Source organism: Medicago sativa, chromosome 8, assembly GCF_051527215.1.
Source record: "Medicago sativa cultivar Bolivia chromosome 8, Bolivia_mono, whole genome shotgun sequence".
NCBI classification, from domain to species: domain Eukaryota; kingdom Viridiplantae; phylum Streptophyta; class Magnoliopsida; order Fabales; family Fabaceae; genus Medicago; species Medicago sativa.
The window spans coordinates 51,200,562-51,225,656 of record NC_140756.1 but is presented as its reverse complement, the minus strand read 5'-3'; the positions used below and the strand labels follow the sequence as shown (position 1 = coordinate 51,225,656).

The window sequence follows — 25,095 nt, the reverse complement described above, 5'->3', positions numbered from 1 at the left end:
TTTAGTGTTTTTTTTCGTGACTTAAGTCACGCATCGTGAGTTAACATGCGTAGGGGTATTTTGGACATTTACTTTGGGAATGAGCAAAGCTTGTTTGGGTAAAGAGCATAATTCTTTTTTGAATTACTGCTCTTTACCCAATAAAAATTGGACAATTGCTTTTTTAACATCAAAATCTTTCTAAAAACACAAGCAAAATATTAAAATACCATTAGCGGTAGTTAACTACCGTTGGCTTTATAACTAGAAAATCGGCGACGATTAACTACCATTGGGTTTTTTAATCTATTACATGTGTTTCTAAGAACTATTGAATGTCAAAAAAGCAACCATCTAAAAAATGCTCGCTCCCAACCGAAATACTAAAATTGCCCCCGCGAGAGTTAACTCACGCTAGTTATGTTTTGCGTGACTTAAGTCACGCCGACTCACGATACGTAACTTAAGTCATTTAACGGCAATACGGCAACTCAAACCTTCATTTTTCCAACTTCTCAAAATACGATTTTTTCCCCTCCGAGTGCGATTTTCATCATTCTTGCACCATTCAAAACCAATTTCTTCCACAATATTAAGTAAAGTGATGATTATCCTACTTCATTGCATTTTTTGTTGAAATTTTAGATTTTTTTAAAGAAATTTAACATTTTTAGGTTTTTAGAAATTTGGCTTGCATGTTAGTTTTTGGGATTCTTAGTTATGAATTAAGTTAGGAATTGTATTTTAGATGTTGTTTAGAGTGAAATGTGGTAGTTTTAGGGTTTTGAAATTGTTTGATTTAAAGTTGATTGAAATATGGACTCTAGGTGTTTGTTAAAATGTCTCAATGAATTTTATTTTGATTTTTTCAATGTTAATGATGAAATTAGTTAGAATATATTTGTTAATATTGATTATACTTAGTTTGACTGCAATGTCGTAGTTTACGGATTGAAATGACAACGCCGAAATATAAGTGTTGTTGTTGAATTGTTAGAAATGACACAATGTCCGTATGAAAATGTCTCATTGATTTTTTGCTTTTTAAAATGTTGTGCGGATATGTCTCGAGAGGGAGATAGTGAGTCGTATACTAGTAGTGCACGGAGGGAGAAGCAAGCGACGCCCTCCTTTGACCGGTCGAGGGGGAGGGGGCACGAGACTTAATAGGTTTGATGTTGCGGGGGGATCACGTCACGGACGGGTCCATCCCGGACGGTGGACCCGACACGGTATCGGCATGAGCGGCATCATCATTATCGGCATTATCGGGAGGAGGCGTATTAGCCTCAATATTATTAGGAGCGGTATCGGCCTCGGTATCACGAGGGGTATCGGCCGCAATATCGGGAGGCGTATCGGTATGAGCGTAACATGACACCTAAAACACAAACACAACAAAACAAACACGGACATAACAAAAAGACGAGTTGGACGAGAGAACCACAAAGAGGCCGAGGGAGATCTAAACAACCTTGACCCTAGACCCGAAACGAACACAACACCTAAAACACAAATGTTTTATCTTGGTTTTCGGGTGTCAAACATTGATTACGTTTGAACCTTTCAAACCGGTGATATCTTATTTTTTCTTGGGAAGGGAAAAAGTAAGCAAAACCCTTGAGAATCGAGGTCCGGGAGTTGTTTTCGCTACGGGAAGGTGTTAGGCACCCATAACGACTATAGTAACCTATAGGAACCGTCTTTAATTTCTACGCGAGCGCTTTATTTTTAAATGCTATTTTGAAAATGATTATTAAACCTAAGAATGTTCTAAGTGAAGAATTGGAGGGAGAAGAATGTTTTTGGATTTTTATTTTAGTTGAATTGAAGGAATTTTGTTCCTTGCCTACGTACCCGATTAAGGGATCAAATCCACCGTAGTTCTCTTCCAAAAAATGTTTTTGTTTTTGTTGGTTGATTTTAAGTTTGAAAATGGAGTTTGAAGAATAGAAAGAGGCCTCAAGGGCATGAGATTATGAAAAGAGTGGGGTTGAATTAGTCATTTGCAAAAGAAGTCAAATATGATTATTTTCATTGAAATTTGATTAAGAAAATGAAAAAGGAAAATTCAATGGGATTTTGATCCCAAGGTTTATTTTGAAAATGATTTGAGTGAAGTTTGTTCACATTTTTTTGGAAAATGATTTTTCTAAGTGGAAATCCTAAGCATTCATCTAAACATACAATCCTAAACACACATCTAAACATGCATATTCTAGCTATAGTGGTGTGTGTGCATGTGTCGGTGTTTGTGTCGGTGTACATCATTAGAGTCCATTGTCCTTTACATCATACCCTAGATACATTCTATGGCCTCTTTGCCAAGAAATTAAAAGCATGAAAGTAAAATATTACAAGAACTCCTAAGTGTTTACATTCTAACTTTTGGTACAAATTAAGTTGCAAGAAAGAAATAGAGATGAATATAGAATGAAATGAAGATGCTTATGATGAATATGAAACAATGAACAAATGGTTAGTAGTACAAGATATAAAGCAAGTCAAGGCCATCATAACAAAAGTAAGAAAATTAACATAAGAAAAACAAGCAAAAACAAATGTGAAATAGGCCTAAAAATCATCACCAATGCAAGGCTTGAATATGACCTATAATCCTCATACTTCAAAGAGTTTTCAAAGAATTTCAATTCAATTTTCACAAAGAGGATCAAAGGAATATACACTACCAAGCATTTAAGACAAAAATTAGGCAAATTTTACATTATTTATTCACAAACAAAACTTGGAACACAAGGCATTAATGACATATTCACAAACAGCACCAATTTCATGGATTCAAAGTCACAATTTTCATAAAATTCACATAACAAGGTTCCATATCAAATACTCAAGATTAAGGGCCAAGATCATGCAAAATTTTCACAAGAAATTATCAAAAAGTAACATAAAATGACAAGAAAACTCCACATATATTTTTATCAATTTTAACATGCAACAATTATCACAAAAATACCACAAAACTATCAAGAAATATGTATGAATTTTTTTAGAATTTTTAGAGAATTTTTAACCATAAAAACACATGGAAATTTCACAATTTTTAACAAACAAGGGTAAACTCTCAACAAGAAAATACTACCTATTTTTTAACCAAGACTTAACACATAAAAACACCAAAAAAAATTGTCAAGAAAGCAATCAAGAACACCTAGAAATTTTTAGGAATTTTTAAAGGATTTTTAGGCAAAGTATGGGTGCATATAGCAACCTTGCGATAAAAAATGCGGGAAACGGGGGTGTGTATAGCAACGAGGCAAAGCAGGAAATAGAAAGCAATGAAACAACTTGGGCTTAGGAACAAAAGGAATGGATCGGGTAGGGTTGACCCCGAACCGGTATTGCAAATGGGCATGGGTCGTAGCTTTTGCATAAAAATGGGTCAACTAGTCAAAACGTGAAAAAGCTTTCTTCTTCTTCCCATCGTTTACTTCTCTGTTCACCATTTCCTTCTTCTCCGACCTCACAATTGCAAAGTCCGGTGAGAATTCCGGCCAACCAGCGCCCGACGCGGTGGCCGGAAAGATTTTCAAAGCCTTTTCGAAAAAAACAACGGTTTCTCAAACCTTTTTCGTCCTATTAAAATTTCGGATTCGGAATTGGAAGGTGAGGAAGCAAGGACTGTGAACCTAAGCTTTTGGACTCGAAACTTTTACCGCAAGAACGAGATCAAGAAACATGGAATAGCGAGGATGCGGCGCTTACCTTGTTCCGCATTTCGGTGTCGAAGCTCCTTGCTCCTTCGATTCGAACCATCCTGAGCTTTTTCTTTGTTCTGTTTGCGACTTGCTTCGATTCCGTTCCTAGCTTCTTCACGGATTTGAGCTCGTAATGTGCCGATTCGGTTTCAATTTGTATTGCTTTGAAGGTGGAATTCGAAAACAATTGTTGAAAGCTTCGATCTGTTTCGAACAATTCCGTTACCGTCGCCGTAAAATCGCCGTTCTAGTATTGTTGTTATTGCCGCGTTTCGATCCTGAATTTGGTTGAGAATGAATCAATCGAGCTTGACGTTGATTGCTTGTGTTGAACCGTTCCTCTTCCCTATTCCTTTCTTGTTCTTTGACGAATTCAATTGGAATGATTTCGGCGATGGATTCGATGATGAATTTCGGGAACGGCGATAGATTGACGATGAATTTGTTGTGGATTGAATGTTGGTGATGAATATTGGTGGTTACGGAAGTTGTTGTTGTGATTTTGTGGTGGATTGTGGTGGTTTTGATGGTGGAAGGTGGCGGTTGAGGATGAATATTGAAGGTAGTTAAAGGTTGTTGTGGTGGTTGATGGTGGTTGATGGTGGTGGAAAGAGTTAGTTAGGGTGGTGATGAAGGTGGAGAAAGTTGGTTAGAGATGAGAAAATGGGAGGGAAAAATTGAGAGAAAAGTTTGTGATTTTTGTAAAGAATGGTTGAAAAATAATTAGTTGAATGAAAAATTGACCAAGTGTTTGACTTATATAGGTGATGTGGTGAGCCTTGGACCAATTGGAATGAGACATGTGGCACTAGACTTGTAACAAACCTTGACTTTGACTCTAACAAACTTAAAAAGGGATTAAAATGTAAATAACAAAAGTACAAGGACCGAAATGAAAATTAAAACTAAAATTGAATTGAAAAAGTAAAATGAAAATTAACGTAAAGCGAGACGATTAAAGACAACGAAGCGAGATAAGAGATTTTATGTGAAATGACCAAAACGCCCCTAGGGGCTAAAATGACTCGAAACGACTCAAATGCAATTTTAAAATGATTTCTCAACAAGGGATTAAAGCAAGAGTTCATACAAGCGAATTAAAAGACTCAGAGACAATTTTTAGAATTTAAACAGGGTTTTAACACATGAAAAGACTAAAATGCCCCTAGGGGCAACCGACTTAAAAATGACTTCAAATGCAATTTTAAAATGGATTTTGACATAGAATTGAAATGAGGACTTATTCAAACTGTTTGAAAGGACTCAACAAAATTTTTAGAAGACTGAAAGAAATTTTAACACAGAAATGACTAAAATGCCCCTAGGGGCTAATTTGACTAGAAAATGACTCGGCCGATATTTTTGAAATGAATTTTGACATGAGATTGAAACAAGGACTTATGCAAATCAATTTAAAAGACTCAAACAATTTTCAAGGATTAAAATGAGTTGAATGCAAGAAATGACTAAAATACCCTTTTTCATGAATTTTTGTAAATAACATTGAAATAAAATGCGAGAGAAAAATGTAATTGATCGAGACAAATCAAATGACTTATAATGCAAGAAAGGAAAGATTGATTAGTATTTTTAGGTCCAAAATTAGGGTATAACAGCTGCCCCTATTTAAGTTTCTTTGTCGGAGAGTCAAGAGACGAAGTCTTAGAGTTGACGGGACGAAGATACTTAAATATTAACATTTGCCTTTGCTTTTGGACATAAAAATACGTTTTCGTATTTTCAAAGTTATGAATGCTATGCAATATTTGATTATGAATGCAAGACAAACAACTGGAGTCTATGGAACCTATCATGTCACCGGGGATTCGGGTGGACATTGACGGGGTAGACAAACCGGGGAGTAGAATACGGGGTACAAGTTGTTCTTTGGGTCGAACTAGTCACTTGACCGAGGAATACAAAACAAGAGATAGGTGCAAGTTGTTCTCGGGATTGAACTTGGCACTTGACCGGAAACATAGACATACGGTGATGCAAGCGGTTCTTTGGATCGAACTTGACACTTGGTTGAAGATACAAACGGATAGGCGGATACAAACCGTTCTTTTGGATTGAATCGGCCGTTTGGTGGAGACATAGACAAAAGGGTTGATACAAGCCGTTTCTTTGGATCGAACTTGCTTGTTGGATTATCACCACATCATGTGGGAGAGTGCGACTGTTCTCTTAGAACGAACTCGTCGTTTGACCGATAACAAAGCATAAGCCGGGTACAAACCGTTCTTCGATTGAACTTGCCGTCGGCGATAACGAGCATAATGCAGGTACAAAGCTGATTCTGTCGAACTTGCCGTTTGACCGATAACGAGTATAAGCCGGGTACAAAGCTTCGTCGAACTTGCCGTTTGGCCGATAACAGTATAAGCTGGGTACAAAGCGTTACGCAAATCGAACTTGCCGTTTGTCCGGAAGCATAGGTATATAAGCGGTACAAGTGGTTCTTTTTGGGTCGAACCCGGCACTTGACCGGTAACAAGATACCAATTGAAAGTCCGGCTTAACAAGATACCAATTGAGGGTAAATTGTCATTGACTTGCTTTGAACGTAGACATGACCATTTTTGTTGGCCCAAGAGTAAATTGACATTGGTTTTGGATTGAATCGAAAGTTGACATCGACATTGACATTGACATTGACATTGACATTGACATTGACATTGACATTGACATTGGCTTGGCAATTAACATTGACATTTGACATTGACATTTGACATTGACATTTAACATTGGCATTGGATATTGACATTTGACATTGACATTTAACATTGACATTTGACATTGACATTTGACATTGACATTTAACATTGGCATTGGATATTGACATTTGACATTGACATTTAACATTGACATTTGACATTGGCATTGACATTGACATTAACATTGACATTTGACATTTGACATTTAACATTGGCATTGACATTGACATTGGCATTGACATTGGCATTGACATTGGCATTTGACATTAACATTGACATTGACATTAGCATTGACATTAACATTGACATTGGCATTGGCATTTTGACATTAACATTGACATTGACATTGACATTAGCATTTGACATTAACATTGACATTGACATTGACATTGGCATTGGCATTTGACATTAACATTGACATTGGCATTTGACATTAACATTGACATTGACATTGACATTGGAATTGGAGTTGACATTGACGTTGTCATTGGATGTCAATCATTGGAATTGGAGATTGACATTGACATTGTCATTGGATGTCAATCATTGGAAGTGTTATTGAAGTTGAGATTGCTTCGAATTTGACATTTGAAATTGAGTTGAATGTGACAGTTTGACATTGAAATTGAGATTGGAATTGACATTGGAGATTGGGAATTGCTTCGAATTTGACGAGTTGACATTTGAAATTGGAAATTGCTTCGAATTTGACGGTCGACATGATTGGAATTGGAGTTGGAGAGTGGAAAATTGCATTGAATTTGGCAGTTGCAAGTTGGATATGCAACATGTATGTATGATATAGCAAGATTATTGGATGCATGAGCACGTAAAATGCATGATTATGCATGTATGAATGCTTGGAATGCATGATTGATTGGCGGTTGGCGAGAGAAGCTTCACGAAGGCGAGATGAGACATTGGAAAATTGGGCACGTAGTGGCTCGTGCCGCAACGTATTCACGGGGGAAAAAACCTCTTTGGAGAGACCGTCGTTGAGAGACGTATCAAAAACCATGGCGAGGGCGGTAAAACTTGTAGAGGAGGACCCTTTGGAAGGTTCTTGGATACGGGTCGCCGTTGCTAGGCGTGTCGGTATTTGGGTAATCATTGGATATTCGCATCCGTGGTCAATGCTTTTCAATATTCTTTTCATTTTCATTTTCAAACCCCACTTTTGCACGAACCGCCCTTTCGGGTTTTCGATTCACCGGGAATAAATTCTTTTTATTGCCCCATTTTACTGAATTGCCTTCATAGGTTGTCAATCGGCGGGGTGCTCATTTTTGCCTAAGTCGCCCTTCCGGGTTTTCAACTTAGCGAGCTTTTCATTTGCATTTTTCATTTTGTCATTTTGTTTTTTCATTCTTGCCGTTGACCACGGATCATCTGGGAAGTAACTCGCTTGTAACATGTATTGAAATAGACATTGACATTCATTCATTCATGCATGTTTCATTGAAATGTACCTTATTGCTCGGGTTTGCTTTCAAAATAGACGAGAAAAGATTTTTCAATTTTCAAAAATGTTTGTTTCGGACATTAACATTATCAAAATAGAAAGAAAATGTTTTGCATATAGCATGGAAAGTAGAAAGAAAAATAGAGTTTCAAACAATAGAAAGGCTCAAATTGATGTAGAAGAGTGAAAGTCGGCCAAAGGCATGGCTTCACGGATTTACAAAGCTTGGAAAATGGTAATTTTATTGGTTGGTGATACATTGAACACGATGACCGCTACATTTCATAGAAACTTTGAATTCACAAGTACGAAGCCTCGATGAAGACGACCATTGACGGTTGCGGGTGCCCCAAGGGGTGATGGTGATTTGCCGGATATAGTTACTTGTCTCTTTTTCAACCTCATTTTTGCATGAACCGCCCTTTCGGGTTTTCGGCTCATCGAGGCGCTCATTTTTGCACGAGTTGCGTACAATCTCGGCGAGCTCTTTCATATTCATTTTTTTTGTCCCTAACTTTTGCCCGGATCGCCACTTTCGGGTTTTTGATCCACGGGAAGCGCATTTTTGCCTAGGCCGCCCTTTCGGGTTTTCGACCTACCACGCCGTTCTTTTCTTTCTAGACAAAGTATTTCTTGACTATATCGGCATTAACGGGATTTGGGAGTTCAACACCATCCATGTGCGTAAGAATCAAAGCACCACCAGAGAAAGCCTTCTTGACAACATAAGGACCTTCATAGTTAGGTGTCCACTTGCCCCTTGGGTCGGGTTGTCGACTTATCCTTCTTTTCAATACAAGTTCGCCTTCCTTGAATTCTCGAGGTCGGACTTTCTTGTCAAAAGCATTCTTCATTCGCACTTGATACAACCGTCCACGAGTCATAGCATCCATACGTTTCTCTTCAATCGGATTCAATTGATCATACCGACTTTGACACCATTCGGCCTCGGTTAACTTTGCTTCCATGATCACTCGAAGAGATGGAATCTCCACTTCCGGGGAGAAGCTGCTTCCATGCCATATACCGTAGAGAAAGGAGTTGCCCGGTTGAGCCGCGTCTTGTAGTACGGTAACCATGCAAGGCAAAAGGCGGCATTTCATGCCGGTCTTTGTAAGTAGTGACCATCTTACGAACAATCTTCTTGATGTTTTTGTTAGCGGCCTCAACCGCACCATTCATCCGAGGTCCGTAAGGAGAAGAGTTGTGATGTTCAATTTTGAATTCTTCACATAAAGCTTGCATCATGCTATTGTTCGGATTGGAACCATTGTCGGTGATGATTTTGTTGGGAACACCATATCGACGGATGATGTTATTCCCGATAAACTTGACAACCACTTGCTTGGTCACATTTGCATAGGAGGCGGCTTCAACCCACTTGGTGAAGTAGTCAATTGCCACTAGAATGAAACGATGTCCATTGGAAGCTTTCGGTTCAATTCTTCCGATCATGTCAATGCCCCAAATAGAGAAAGGCCATGGGGAAGAGATAACATTGAGAGCGTGTGGAGGCACATGAATCTTGTCGGCATAAATTTGACATTTGTGGCATCTTTTAGCATGTTTGTGGCAATCACGCTCCATAGTTATCCGGTAATAACCGCTCTTAATAGTTTTCTTGACATGGCGTGGCCCGAAGCATGGGTCCCAAAAGTACCATCATGTACATCATGCATCAACTTCTCGGCTTCTTGTTTGTCAACACATCTCAACAAGACCATGTCATAGTTCCTCTTGTATAGGATTTCTCCGTCCGAAGGAATTTACTAGCCCATCGTCTCAAAGTCTTTTTATCCCTGTTGGAAGCACCGAGTGGATATTCACGATTCTGCAAGAATTGCTTGATGTTGTAATACCAAGGCTTTTTATTATTCACATCCTCATCGGCTTGTTACGGCAAATTTTCAATAGTAAACACATGAGCGGGCCTATCAAGACGCCGTACTTTGATTACGGGCACATCATTCCAGTGATTGACACGAAACATGGAAGACGAGTAGCAAGAGCGTCGGCCATCTTATTTTCATCCCGAGGGATATGGTGCAGCTCAACCTTTGTAAAGTACGTCAACGGACGTCTTGCATAGTCACGGTATGGGATCGGCTTCTCATGGTGAGTCTCCCATTCACCCTTTATCCGATTAATAACAAGTGCGAGTCCCCATAGATGTCAAGGTGTTTCGATTCTCGGGTCGAGGGCTTCTTCAATGCCCAAGATGCATGCTTCATATTCGGCTATGTTGTTTGTGCATTCAAAAGTTATTCGAGCGGTGAAAGGAATGTGGTGCCCCTGTGGAGTTACAATGATGGCCCCGATTCCTTTGCCATAAGCATTAACGGCACCATCAAACACTAAGCCCCATTTACTATTGGGATGCGGCCCTTCATTGATCGAGTGGTTCTTCACGGTCTTTTGCTTTCGGATACATGACCTCTTCATCGGGGAAATCAAACTTAATCGGCCGATAATCATCAAGAGGCCGACAAGCAAGATGCTCGGCAAGGACACTTCCTTTGATTGCTTTCGAGCTTTGTACACAATATCATATTCGTACAACAACATTTGCCAACGTGCAATCTTTCCGATAACGACGGGCTTTTCAAAGATGTACTTGATTGGATCCATTCGGGATATCAACCAAGTCGTATGATTCACCATATAATGACGCGGGCGTTTGGCAGCCCAAGCTAAAGCACAACAAGTCTTTTCAAGCATCGTATACCGAGTCTCGCGGTCGGTGAACTTCTTGCTCGGATAGTAGATAGCATGCTCTTTCTTACAGGTCTCATCTTGTTGACCGAGAACACGGCCCACCGAATCATCTAACACCGACAGATACATAATCAAAGGCCTTCCTTCCCTTTGGTGGGACAAGGATAGGTGGCTCCAACAGTACTCTTTGATGCTATCAAAAGCTTCCCGACATTCATCATTCCATACAACAGCCGATTCTTTCGAGCAATTTGAAAATTGGCCCACGGGTAGTAGTCATGTGAGATATGAATCTTGAAATGTAATTCGGACGTCCGAGGAAACCTCGACTTGTTTTTCGGTTTGAGGGGCCGGCATTTCTCGATGGCTCGGACTTTGTCGGGATCAACTTCAATGCCTCTCGGGGCGACAATGAAGCCTAGCAACTTTCCGGATCGTACACCGAATGTGCACTTGTTAGGATTCAACCGCAGCTTGTACTTTCTCGATCTTTCAAACATCTTTTTCAAATACACAATGTGCTGCTCTTCATCACTTGACTTCACAATCATATCATCAACATACACTTCAATCTCTTTGTGGATCATATCATGAAACGAGTTGTCATACCTCTTTGATAGGTAGCACCGGCATTTATCAAGCCAAACGACATCACTTTATAACGAGAATGTTCCCCATGGAGTGATAAAGGATGTCTTTTCTCTATCTTCGGAGACATTCGTATACGATTATAACCAGAGAAACCATCCATGAAAGAGAACACTTTAGGCGAGCGATCTTGTCGACAAGCACATCAATATGAGGCAATGGAAAGTTATCTTTCGGACTAGCTTTATTCAAATCTCTGTAATCAACACACATTCGAACTTTCCCATCCTTCTTTGGTACCGGTACGATGTTGGCAATCCACTCGGGATATTCGAGTGTCATGAGAAAACCCGCATCAATCGCTTCGCACTTCGGCCTTGATTTTAAGAGCCATGTCCGGAAGAGACCTTCTCAATTTTTGTTTGACGGGAGGACATTCAGGTCTTGTCGGTATCCGATGTTCCACAATCTTGGGATCTAGACCCGGCATATCTTCATAAGACCATGCAAAGACATCTGGATAATCATGGAGAAGTTGAATAATCTTCCTTTTCACTTCGGCTCAAGTGCGGCACCAATCTTGATCTCTCGCTTGTTTTCTTCGGTACCCGGGTTGATGAGCTCAATTTCTTCTGGTGAGGCTGAATAGCTCTTCTTTCTTGCTCAAGCAGATCGAGTGATCTCATACGGTATCTCTTCATCATCATCATCCTCATCTTGACTTCATATACGGGGAAATCAAAATTTGGAGGAACCATAGGGTCCTTGTGTTCAACGGGTTTATTGTGGTTCAATCTGCATAATATGATTGGGATGATTTTAGAAAAATGTTTTTCTATGCAGATTTTTGAAATTAATAAGAAAAAATACAAATGTTTTGGTTTTTACGGCATTACCATTATTTCCAAGAAAAAGGCACTAAAAAGTAAAAAAACAAAGAGTCGTGAGAAAAACGACAACTTTTTATTGACTAACGGCAATGCCGAAACAAACACGCCCTTACAAAGATATCACTTTCGCCTTGGGCGGAAGCGAAAGGATTGTTATTTTGAAAACAAAAAACATGAGCAACAAAACACATTACATGGAAGCATGCATGACTAAGGGAACATCAATGGCTTCCCGATTTCTCACGGTGCCTCTGGTGTAACAAATGTAGGCACGTGACCTCTTTCGACGGCATCTTCGGCAATAGCATTGATGAACCCGACCTTGTAGAAGGTTCCCTTTGAAACGGCGAGATGTTGGAGAGAATCCAAGGCCCTCTTTACGCTTGTTTTCCGAATCGAATCACTTTGCCCCGGCCCGGCGGCTTGCCTGCTTGAACAGCCTTCGGGCGTCTTTCGGTGAAGCCATGCTAGTACCGGCCCTCCGGGGCTCTGCGCCCTCGACGGTCGAAGCCTTGAAACGATGTCCCTTCGGCGGACCCTCGCTTCAACACAAGAGAAGGATGATACTTGGCTAACTAGAAATGCCTCTTCACCATGCACGGTGACAATCTTACCATTCCTCATGAACTTGAGCTTCGATGCAAAGTGGAAGTTCTTGCTCCGGCGTCATGGATCCATGGTCTTCCGAGGAGACAACGTAGGAAGCATTGATGTCCATGACTTGGAAGGTAATACGAAATGTTTCGGGACCAATGGTAATTGGCAAGTCCACCTCCCCGAGAACATCCTTGCGAGATCCATCAAAAGCCTTAACCGAGATAGCTACTACCTCTCGAGAAATTCCATGATGACTCAACTGCCTTAGTGTAGATTCGGGCATTACATTCAAGGATGATCCAGTGTCCACCAACACATTGGATATCATGTCGGACTTGCGATGTGCGAGATATGCAGAGCCGAGTTGTGGTGTTTCCCCGCTTCGGGGAGTTCATCGTCACCAAACCCCAAGTTGTTGCAAGCGGTAATGTTACCCACTATTCCGTCAAACCGATCCACAGAGACTTCATGATCTACATAAGCTTGCTCGAAGTACTTTCATCAACACTTTCTGTGAGCTTCCGAGCTCATGAGCGAGACAAGATGGATATCTTTGACGGAGTTTGCAGCGGGTCAACAATCTTATAATCGCTCTTCTTGATGAGCCTCAAAATCTCGTCCGCATTAGACTCTTTAATGGGCTGGCCCGAGGGGCTGGCATTCTCTTCCTCAAGGTTAGCCATGTTTCTTCTCTTGTACAATCTTGTACGATGAACTCTATCTTGCGAGCACGAGCCACTTTTCGAGGCTTGCGGCGAGAAGAACCGAGGAGACAATGAGCACGGGAAGCCATTTGTGACCGATGAATGATGCATATGATGCATGATATGCAAATGCGAAAAGACTCTTTTTTTTGTCGAGAGGACTTGTCAAAGTGGTTGTAAACATCACGGAGAAACACGGTTTTATTTGAAAATCTTGAGCAAAACTAGAAGTTTAGTTGAGATGGTATCACTTGGTGTTCACATCCGTGATGTTCAAAAGATGACTTGTCTAAGTCCTCCGATAAATGCATGGGAAAAAGTTTATGCATGTATGCATGTATGCATGAATGCATGATTATGTTCAAGTTCGGAGAAAACATGGTGGGTTGAAGTTCAAAGTCGAGGAGTCACGGGTGGACACGGTGTCGGTGAAACTAGGGTTTTTAGGATAATAGTAACCGGGTTCTAAAAAGGTTCCCAAGTTGCAACCTCTCCGACGTATCTCATGGTGTCACGAGACAAACACTCGCTCCATGATTATACGTGGAAGATCTAACTTGAGTGTAGTATCGCGTGACGACTAAAACTCGAGACGACACTCGGTTTAGCCTCCGCACTACGTCCTAGAAAATGGCCATGGATGGGTTTGGTTAACTACGGTCCATAGCGTCATAGAACAATTAGAAGCAAAGTGCCTAAACGCGACAACTCGCGCCGACAACATCACCCCCAAAATGCCTCGGCTATGTGGGATTGATCGCATAATCCAAAACACGAGGCAACCCCGGAATGAATTGTCGATTATATCCCTCCTAAATCCTAAGTTCACTCGGCCGGGTGCAGGACTTTTGATATTCTCACCCCACACGTTTGCAAGAATTTAAACATTTATTCACATAGGAAAGCAAGTAAAGGAAGCAAGTAAAAATACAAGCGCAAGCGTGGAAATAAAGACTAGGCGTAACTCTCGAATCTCCCCGGTGAAGTCGCCAATTTGTTTTATCTTGGTTTTCGGGTGTCAAACATTGATTACGTTTGAACCTTTCAAACCGGTGATATCTTATTTTTTCTTGGGAAGGGAAAAAGTAAGCAAAACCCTTGAGAATCGAGGTCCGGGAGTTGTTTTCGCTACGGGAAGGTGTTAGGCACCCATAACGACTATAGTAACCTATAGGAACCGTCTTTAATTTCTACGCGAGCGCTTTATTTTTAAATGCTATTTTGAAAATGATTATTAAACCTAAGAATGTTCTAAGTGAAGAATTGGAGGGAGAAGAATGTTTTTGGATTTTTATTTTAGTTGAATTGAAGGAATTTTGTTCCTTGCCTACGTACCCGATTAAGGGATCAAATCCACCGTAGTTCTCTTCCAAAAAATGTTTTTGTTTTTGTTGGTTGATTTTAAGTTTGAAAATGGAGTTTGAAGAATAGAAAGAGGCCTCAAGGGCATGAGATTATGAAAAGAGTGGGGTTGAATTAGTCATTTGCAAAAGAAGTCAAATATGATTATTTTCATTGAAATTTGATTAAGAAAATGAAAAAGGAAAATTCAATGGGATTTTGATCCCAAGGTTTATTTTGAAAATGATTTGAGTGAAGTTTGTTCACATTTTTTGGAAAATGATTTTTCTAAGTGGAAATCCTAAGCATTCATCTAAACATACAATCCTAAACACACATCTAAACATGCATATTCTAGCTATAGTGGTGTGTGTGCATGTGTCGGTGTTTGTGTCGGTGTACATCATTAGAGTCCATTGTCCTTTACATCATACCCTAGATACATTCTATGGCCTCTTTGCCAAGAAATTAAAAGCATGAAAGTAAAATATTACAAGAACTCCTAAGTGTTTACATTCTAACTTTTGGTACAAATTAAGTTGCAAGAAAGAAATAGAGATGAATATAGAATGAAATGAAGATGCTTATGATGAATATGAAACAATGAACAAATGGTTAGTAGTACAAGATATAAAGCAAGTCAAGGCCATCATAACAAAAGTAAGAAAATTAACATAAGAAAAACAAGCAAAAACAAATGTGAAATAGGCCTAAAAATCATCACCAATGCAAGGCTTGAATATGACCTATAATCCTCATACTTCAAAGAGTTTTCAAAGAATTTCAATTCAATTTTCACAAAGAGGATCAAAGGAATATACACTACCAAGCATTTAAGACAAAAATTAGGCAAATTTTACATTATTTATTCACAAACAAAACTTGGAACACAAGGCATTAATGACATATTCACAAACAGCACCAATTTCATGGATTCAAAGTCACAATTTTCATAAAATTCACATAACAAGGTTCCATATCAAATACTCAAGATTAAGGGCCAAGATCATGCAAAATTTTCACAAGAAATTATCAAAAAGTAACATAAAATGACAAGAAAACTCCACATATATTTTTATCAATTTTAACATGCAACAATTATCACAAAAATACCACAAAACTATCAAGAAATATGTATGAATTTTTTAGAATTTTTAGAGAATTTTTAACCATAAAAACACATGGAAATTTCACAATTTTTAACAAACAAGGGTAAACTCTCAACAAGAAAATACTACCTATTTTTTAACCAAGACTTAACACATAAAAACACCAAAAAAAATTGTCAAGAAAGCAATCAAGAACACCTAGAAATTTTTAGGAATTTTTAAAGGATTTTTAGGCAAAGTATGGGTGCATATAGCAACCTTGCGGTAAAAAATGCGGGAAACGGGGGTGTGTATAGCAACAGGCAAAGCAGGAAATAGAAAGCAATGAAACAACTTGGGCTTAGGAACAAAAGGAATGGATCGGGTAGGGTTGACCCTGAACCGGTATTGCAAATGGGCATGGGTCGTAGCTTTTGCATAAAAATGGGTCAACTAGTCAAAACGTGAAAAAGCTTTCTTCTTCTTCCCATCGTTTACTTCTCTGTTCACCATTTCCTTCTTCTCCGACCTCACAATTGCAAAGTCCGGTGAGAATTCCGGCCAACCGGCGCCCCCGACGCGGTGGCCGGAAAGATTTTCAAAGCCTTTTCGAAAAAAAACAACGGTTTCTCAAACCTTTTTCGTCCTATTAAAATTTCGGATTCGGAATTGGAAGGTGAGGAAGCAAGGACCGTGAACCTAAGCTTTTGGACTCGAAACTTTTACTGCAAGAACGAGATCAAGAAACATGGAATAGCGAGGATGCAGCGCTTACCTTGTTCCGCATTTCGGTGTCGAAGCTCCTTGCTCCTTCGATTCGAACCATCCCCGAGCTTTTTCTTTGTTCTGTTTGCGACTTGCTTCGATTCCGTTCCTAGCTTCTTCACGGATTTGAGCTCGTAATGTCTTGATTCGGTTTCAATTTGTATTGCTTTGAAGGTGGAATTCGAAAACAATTGTTGAAAGCTTCGATCTGTTTCGAACAATTCCGTTACCGTCGCCGTAAAATCGCCGTTCTAGTATTGTTGTTATTGCCGCGTTTCGATCTGAATTTGGTTGAGAATGAATCAATCGAGCTTGACGTTGATTGCTTGTGTTGAACCGTTCCTCTTCCCTATTCCTTTCTTGTTCTTTGACGAATTCAATTGGAATGATTTCGGCGATGGATTCGATGATGAATTTCGGGAACGGCGATAGATTGACGATGAATTTGTTGTGGATTGAATGTTGGTGATGAATATTGGTGGTTACGGAAGTTGTTGTTGTGATTTTGTGGTGGATTGTGGTGGTTTTGATGGTGGAAGGTGGCGGTTGAGGATGAATATTGAAGGTAGTTAAAGGTTGTTGTGGTGGTTGATGGTGGTTGATGGTGGTGGAAAGAGTTAGTTAGGGTGGTGATGAAGGTGGAGAAAGTTGGTTAGAGATGAGAAAATGGGAGGGAAAAATTGAGAGAAAAGTTTGTGATTTTTGTAAAGAATGGTTGAAAAATAATTAGTTGAATGAAAAATTGACCAAGTGTTTGACTTATATAGGTGATGTGGTGAGCCTTGGACCAATTGGAATGAGACATGTGGCACTAGACTTGTAACAAACCTTGACTTTGACTCTAACAAACTTAAAAAGGGATTAAAATGTAAATAACAAAAGTACAAGGACCGAAATGAAAATTAAAACTAAAATTGAATTGAAAAAGTAAAATGAAAATTAACGTAAAGCGAGACGATTAAAGACAACGAAGCGAGATAAGAGATTTTATGTGAAATGACCAAAACGCCCCTAGGGGCTAAAATGACTCGAAACGACTCAAATGCAATTTTAAAATGATTTCTCAACAAGGGATTAAAGCAAGAGTTCATACAAGCGAATTAAAAGACTCAGAGACAATTTTTAGAATTTAAACAGGGTTTTAACACATGAAAAGACTAAAATGCCCCTAGGGGCAAAGCGACTTAAAAATGACTTCAAATGCAATTTTAAAATGGATTTTGACATAGAATTGAAATGAGGACTTATTCAAACTGTTTGAAAGGACTCAACAAAATTTTTAGAAGACTGAAAGAAATTTTAACACGAGAAATGACTAAAATGCCCCTAGGGGCTAATTTGACTAGAAAATGACTCGGCGATATTTTTGAAATGAATTTTGACATGAGATTGAAACAAGGACTTATGCAAATCAATTTAAAAGACTCAAACAATTTTCAAGGATTAAAATGAGTTGAATGCAAGAAATGACTAAAATACCCTTTTTCATGAATTTTTGTAAATAACATTGAAATAAAATGCGAGAGAAAAATGTAATTGATCGAGGACAAATCAAATGACTTATAATGCAAGAAAGGAAAGATTGATTAGTATTTTTAGGTCCAAAATTAGGGTATAACAGCTGCCCCTATTTAAGTTTCTTTGTCCGGAGAGTCAAGAGACGAAGTCTTAGAGTTGACGGGACGAAGATACTTAAATATTAACATTTGCCTTCGCTTTTGGACATAAAAATACGTTTTCGCATTTTCAAAGTTATGAATGCTATGCAATATTTGATTATGAATGCAAGACAAACAAGCTGAGTCTATGGAACCTATCATGTCACCGGGGATTCGAGTGGACATTGACGGGGTAGACAAACCGGGGAGTAGAATACGGGGTACAAGTTGTTCTTTGGGTCGAACTAGTCACTTGACCGAGGAATACAAAACAAGAGATAGGTGCAAGCTGTTCTCGGGATTGAACTTGGCACTTGACCGGAAACATAGACATACAGTGATGCAAGCGGTTCTTTGGATCGAACTTGACACTTGGTTGAAGATACAAACGGATAGGCGTATACAAACCGTTCTTTTGGATTGAGCTGGCCGTTTGGCTGGAGACATAGACAAAAGGGTTGATACAAGCCGTTTCTTTGGATCGAACTTGCTTGTTGGATTATCACCACATCATGTGGGAGAGTGCGGTATTCTCTTAGAACGAACTCGTCGTTTGACCGATAACAAAGCATAAGCCGGGTACAAACTGTTCTTCGATTGAACTTGCCGTCCGACCGATAACAGCATAATCTGGGTACAAAGCGTTCTGTCGAACTTGCCGTTTGACCGATAACAGTATAAGTGGGTACAAACTGTTACGTCGAACTTGCCGTTTGGCCGATAACAGAGTATAAGCCGGGTACAAACCGTTTCGCAAATCGAACTTGCCGTTTGTCCGGAAGCATAGGTATATAAGCAGGTACAAGTGGTTCTTTTTGGGTCGAACTGGCACTTGACCGGTAACAAGATACCAATTGAAAGTCCGGCTTAACAAGATACCAATTGAGGGTAAATTGTCATTGACTTGCTTTGAACGTAGACATGACCATTTTTGTTGGCCCAAGAGTAAATTGACATTGGTTTTGGATTGAATCGAAAGTTGACATCGACATTGACATTGACATTGACATTGACATTGACATTGACATTGACATTGACATTGGCTTGGCAATTAACATTGACATTTGACATTGACATTTGACATTGACATTTAACATTGGCATTGGATATTGACATTTGACATTGACATTTAACATTGACATTTGACATTGACATTTGACATTGACATTTAACATTGGCATTGGATATTGACATTTGACATTGACATTTAACATTGACATTTGACATTGGCATTGACATTGACATTAACATTGACATTTGACATTTGACATTTAACATTGGCATTGACATTGACATTGGCATTGACATTGGCATTGACATTGGCATTTGACATTAACATTGACATTGACATTAGCATTGACATTAACATTGACATTGACATTGACATTGGCATTGGCATTTTGACATTAACATTGACATTGACATTGACATTAGCATTTGACATTAACATTGACATTGACATTGACATTGGCATTGGCATTTGACATTAACATTGACATTGGCATTTGACATTAACATTGACATTGACATTGACATTGGAATTGGAGTTGACATTGACGTTGTCATTGGATGTCAATCATTGGAATTGGAGATTGACATTGACATTGTCATTGGATGTCAATCATTGGAAGTGTTATTGAAGTTGAGATTGCTTCGAATTTGACATTTGAAATTGAGTTGAATGTGACAGTTTGACATTGAAATTGAGATTGGAATTGACATTGGAGATTGGGAATTGCTTCGAATTTGACGATTGACATTTGAAATTGGAAATTGCTTCGAATTTGACGATCGACATGATTGGAATTGGAGTTGGAGAGTGGAAAATTGCATTGAATTTGGCAGTTGCAAGTTGGATATGCAACATGTATGTATGATATAGCAAGATTATTGGATGCATGAGCACGTAAAATGCATGATTATGCATGTATGAATGCTTGGAATGCATGATTGATTGGCGGTTGGCGAGAGAAGCTTCACGAAGGCGAGATGAGACATTGGAAAATTGGGGCACGTAGTGGCTCGTGCTGCAACGTATTCACGGGGGAAAAAACCTCTTTGGAGAGACCGTCGTTGAGAGACGTATCAAAAACCATGGCCGAGGGCGGTAAAACTTGTAGAGGAGGACCCTTTGGAAGGTTCTTGGATACGGGTCGCCGTTGCTAGGCGTGTCGGCCGGGGTAATCATTGGATATTCGCATACCGTGGTCAATGCTTTTCAATATTCTTTTCATTTTCATTTTCAAACCCCACTTTTGCTCGAACCGCCCTTTCGGGTTTTCGATTCACCGGAATAAATTCTTTTTATTGCCCCATTTTTGCCTGAATTGCCTTCATAGGTTGTCAATCGGCGGGGTGCTCATTTTTGCCTAAGTCGCCCTTCCGGTTTTCAACTTAGCGAGCTTTTCATTTGCATTTTTCATTTTGTCATTTTGTTTTTTCATTCTTGCCGTTGACCACGGATCATCTGGGGAGTAACCCGCTTGTAACATGTATTGAAATAGACATTGACATTCATTCATTCATGCATGTTTCATTGAAATGTACCTTATTGCTCGGGTTTGCTTTCAAAATAGACGAGAAAAGATTTTTCAATTTTCAAAAATGTTTGTTTCGGACATTAACATTATCAAAATAGAAAGAAAATGTTTTGCATATAGCATGGAAAGTAGAAAGAAAAATAGAGTTTCAAACAATAGAAAGGCTCAAATTGATGTAGAAGAGTGAAAGTCGGCCAAAGGCATGGCTTCACGGATTTACAAAGCTTGGAAAATGGTAATTTTATTGGTTGGTGATACATTGAACACGATGACCGCTACATTTCATAGAAACTTTGAATTCACAAGTACGAAGCCTCGATGAAGACGACCATTGACGATTGCGGGTGCCCCAAGGGGTGATGGTGATTTGCCGGATATAGTTACTTGTCTCTTTTTCAACCTCATTTTTGCATGAACCGCCCTTTCGGGTTTTCGGCTCATCGAGGCGCTCATTTTTGCCTCGAGTTGCGTACAATCTCGGCGAGCTCTTTCATATTCATTTTTTTTGTCCCTAACTTTTGCACGGATCGCCCTTTCGGGTTTTTGATCCACCGGGAAGCGCATTTTTGCCTAGGCCGCCCTTTCGGGTTTTCGACCTACCACGCCGTTCTTTTCTTTCTAGACAAAGTATTTCTTGACTATATCGGCATTAACGGGATTTGGGAGTTCAACACCATCCATGTGCGTAAGAATCAAAGCACCACCAGAGAAAGCCTTCTTGACAACATAAGGACCTTCATAGTTAGGTGTCCACTTGCCCCTTGGGTCGGGTTGCCGACTTATCCTTCTTTTCAATACAAGTTCGCCTTCCTTGAATTCTCGAGGTCGGACTTTCTTGTCAAAAGCATTCTTCATTCGCACTTGATACAACTGTCCACGAGTCATAGCATCCATACGTTTCTCTTCAATCGGATTCAATTGATCATACCGACTTTGACACCATTCAGCCTCGGTTAACTTTGCTTCCATGATCACTCGAAGAGATGGAATCTCCACTTCCGGGGGAGAAGCTTGCTTCCATGCCATATACCGAGAGAGAAAGGAGTTGCCCGGTTGAACTGCGTCTTGTAGTACGGTAACCATGCAAGGCAAAAGGCGGCATTTCATGCCGGTCTTTGTAAGTAGTGACCATCTTCGAACAATCTTCTTGATGTTTTTGTTAGCGGCCTTCTGCACCATTCATCCGAGGTCCGTAAGGAGAAGAGTTGTGATGTTCAATTTTGAATTCTTCACATAAAGCTTGCATCATGCTATTGTTCGGATTGGAACCATTGTCGGTGATGATTTTGTTGGGAACACCATATCGACGAGATGATGTTATTCCCGATAAACTTGACAACCACTTGCTTGGTCACATTTGCATAGGAGGCAGCTTCAACCCACTTGGTGAAGTAGTCAATTGCCACTAGAATGAAACGATGTCCATTGGAAGCTTTCGGTTCAATTCTTCCGATCATGTCAATGCCCCAAATAGAGAAAGGCCATGGGGAAGAGATAACATTGAGAGCGTGTGGAGGCACATGAATCTTGTCGGCATAAATTTGACATTTGTGGCATCTTTTAGCATGTTTGTGGCAATCACGCTCCATAGTTATCCGGTAATAACCGGCTCTTAATAGTTTTCTTGACATGGCGTGGCCCGAAGCATGGGTCCCAAAAGTACCATCATGTACATCATGCATCAACTTCTCGGCTTCTTGTTTGTCAACACATCTCAACAAGACCATGTCATAGTTCCTCTTGTATAGGATTTCTCCGTCCGGAAGGAATTTACTAGCCCATCGTCTCAAAGTCTTTTTATCCCTGTTGGAAGCACCAGGTGGATATTCACGATTACGCAAGAATTGCTTGATGTTGTAATACCAAGGCTTTTTATTATTCACATCCTCATCGGCTTGTTACGGCAAATTTTCAATAGTAAACACATGAGCGGGCCTATCAAGACGCTGTACTTTGATTACGGGCACATCATTCCGGTGATTGACACGAAACATGGAAGACAGAGTAGCAAGAGCGTCGGCCATCTTATTTTCATCCCGAGGGATATGGTGCGGCTCAACCTTTGTAAAGTACGTCAACGGACGTCTTGCATAGTCACGGTATGGGATCGGCTTCTCATGGTGAGTCTCCCATTCACCCTTTATCCGATTAATAACAAGTGCAGAGTCCCCATAGATGTCAAGGTGTTTCGATTCTCGGGTCGAGGGCTTCTTCAATGCCCAAGATGCATGCTTCATATTCAGCTATGTTGTTTGTGCATTCAAAAGTTATTCGAGCGGTGAAAGGAATGTGGTGCCCCTGTGGAGTTACAATGATGGCCCCAATTCCTTTGCCATAAGCATTAACGGCACCATCAAACACTAAGCCCCATTTACTATTGGGATCCGGCCCTTCATTGATCGGTGGTTCTTCACGGTCTTTTGCTTTCGGATACATGACCTCTTCATCGTGGGAAATCAAACTTAATCGAGTCGATAATCATCAAGAGGCCGACAAGCAAGATGCTCGGCAAGGACACTTCCTTTGATTGCTTTACGAGCTTTGTACACAATATCATATTCGTACAACAACATTTGCCAACGTGCAATCTTTCCGATAACGACGAGGCTTTTCAAAGATGTACTTCGATTGGATCCATTCGGGATATCAACCAAGTCGTATGATTCACCATATAATGACGCGGGCGTTTGGCAGCCCAAGCTAAAGCACAACAAGTCTTTTCAAGCATCGTATACCGAGTCTCGCAGTCGGTGAACTTCTTGCTCGGATAGTAGATAGCATGCTCTTTCTTACCGGTCTCATCTTGTTGACCGAGAACACGGCCCACCGAATCATCTAACACCGACAGATACATAATCAAAGGCCTTCCTTCCACGGTGGGACAAGGATAGGTGGCTCCAACAGGTACTCTTTGATGCTATCAAAAGCTTCCCGACATTCATCATTCCATACAACGAGTGATTCTTTACGAGCAATTTGAAAATTGGCCCACAGGGTAGTAGTCATGTGAGATATGAATCTTGAAATGTAATTCGGACGTCCGAGGAAACCTCGACTTGTTTTTCGGTTTGAGGGGCCGGCATTTCTCTGATGGCTCGGACTTTGTCGGGATCAACTTCAATGCCTCTCCGTCGACAATGAAGCCTAGCAACTTTCGGATCGTACACCGAATGTGCACTTGTTAGGATTCAACCGCAGCTTGTACTTTCTCGGTCTTTCAAACATCTTTTTCAAATACACAATGTGCTGCTCTTCATCACTTGACTTCACAATCATATCATCAACATACACTTCAATCTCTTTGTGGATCATATCATGAAACGAGTTGTCATACCTCTTTGATAGGTAGCACCGGCATTTATCAAGCCAAACGACATCACTTTATAACAGAATGTTCCCCATGGAGTGATAAAGGATGTCTTTTCTCTATCTTCGGGAGACATTCGTATCCGATTATAACCAGAGAAACCATCCATGAAAGAGAACACTTTAGGCGAGCAAGATGCGTCGACAAGCACATCAATATGAGGCAATGGAAAGTTATCTTTCGGACTAGCTTTATTCAAATCTCTCGTAATCAACACACATTCGAACTTTCCCATCCTTCTTTGGTACCGGTACGATGTTGGCAATCCACTCGGGATATTCGAGTGTCATGAGGAAACCCGCATCAATGCTTCGCACTTCAGCCTTGATTTTAAGAGCCATGTCCGGAAGAGACCTTCTCAATTTTTGTTTGACAGAGGACATTCGGGTCTTGTCGGTATCCGATGTTCCACAATCTTGGGATCTAGACCCGGCATATCTTCATAAGACCATGCAAAGACATCCGGATAATCATGGAGAAGTTGAATAATCTTCCTTTTCACTTCGGCTCAAGTGCAGCACCAATCTTGATCTCTCGCTTGTTTTCTTCGGTACCTGTGTTGATGAGCTCAATTTCTTCTGGTGAGGTGAATAGCTCTTCTTTCTTGCTCAAGCGGTCGAGTGATCTCATACGGTATCTCTTCATCATCATCATCCTCATCTTGACTTCATATACGGGGAAATCAAAATTTGGAGGAACCATAGGGTCACCGTGTTCAACGGGTTTATTGTGGTTCAACTGCATAATATGATTGGGATGATTTTAGAAAAATGTTTTTCTATGCGGATTTTTGAAATTAATAAGAAAAAATACAAATGTTTTGGTTTTTTCGGCATTACCATTATTTCCAAGAAAAAGGCACTAAAAAGTAAAAAAACAAAGAGTCGTGAGAAAAACGACAACTTTTTATTGACTAACGGCAATGCCGAAACAAACACGCCCTTACAAAGATATCACTTTCGCCT

The 25,095-nt window shown here is 40.0% G+C and overlaps 1 pseudogene; it reads right to left on the bottom strand.

Moving 5' to 3' along the window:
* Positions 1 to 1,168: 1,168 nt before the first annotated feature.
* On the bottom strand, positions 1,169 to 24,790 carry LOC146899385 (uncharacterized; annotated as a pseudogene).
* Between the last annotated feature and the right edge of the window lie 305 nt (positions 24,791 to 25,095).